The 684-nt window shown below is 63.7% G+C and overlaps 1 protein-coding gene across 3 annotated transcripts in view; it reads right to left on the bottom strand.

Moving 5' to 3' along the window:
• Nucleotides 1-469, bottom strand: part of NREP (neuronal regeneration related protein) — a 29168-nt gene extending 28699 nt beyond the window's left edge. The window contains exon 1 of one of the 3 annotated variants that reach the window (XM_011989391.1): nt 197-469. The gene's annotated coding sequence lies outside the window, so the exon portion shown is untranslated. Of the gene's footprint in view, nt 1-183 lie in introns of all 3 variants that reach the window. The other 2 variants (XM_011989392.1, XM_011989393.1) reach the window with 2 other exon arrangements.
• Nucleotides 470-684: the final 215 nt, after the last annotated feature.

Genomic DNA, 684 nt, shown 5'->3' with positions numbered 1-684 from the left:
CGCAAACCCCCGGCCTTCCTCCCCACCCCCGGCCAGCCTCTCCGCCTCGACGTGCGGTTGCTTTTCAGACAAATAAGGAGGCGGAGGAGGCGGTTTGGGGGCGCGCCAGGCGTGAAGGCGGCCAGGGTGCTGCACAGTCCGGCGGCCCGCTAGGGCCGTGGGGAGAGGCGGCGCGGCCCGTACTGTAATAATAAACCTGCAGCAGAGGGCATCTGAGGAAAAGAGGACGGCGACGGGCGGCAGCCGCCTTCCTTTTATGTGCCTGTCCTGAGCGAAGCAGAAAATGGTGCCCGCGGCGGCGCGGAGCCGCACGCAGACACACAAAGAGCCCGCGCAGCAGGCATTTGCACACGGCCCAGGTCGGACCCTGCCCCTGGGCAGGGTACGCGCGCCCCACTCCCTTCCGCGGGGAAGCCCGGGGCGGGGAGCGCCCCCGAAGGCCAGGCCCAGAGGTCCTGTGGCTGCGCGTGCACACACACACGTGCACACAGTCACACGCGCACAGCCAGCCAGAGCTGCGGCCTGGCATGATCGGCCCAAGACATACTCCCCTGTGGCTTCCTTCTCCTTCCCTACACGCTCCCCCACTGCCTGCCCCTCTGAAATTGTGTTTTTTAAAATCGAGGATTGCTTTGAAAACTAAAGTGCTTTGCCATTTCTGATTTTTGTAAACTCGTCTTTCTT

The sequence above is a fragment of the Mandrillus leucophaeus genome, unplaced genomic scaffold, assembly GCF_000951045.1.
Source record: "Mandrillus leucophaeus isolate KB7577 unplaced genomic scaffold, Mleu.le_1.0 Scaffold352, whole genome shotgun sequence".
NCBI lineage: Eukaryota > Metazoa > Chordata > Mammalia > Primates > Cercopithecidae > Mandrillus > Mandrillus leucophaeus.
This window is presented reverse-complemented; position numbering and strand designations above follow the sequence as displayed.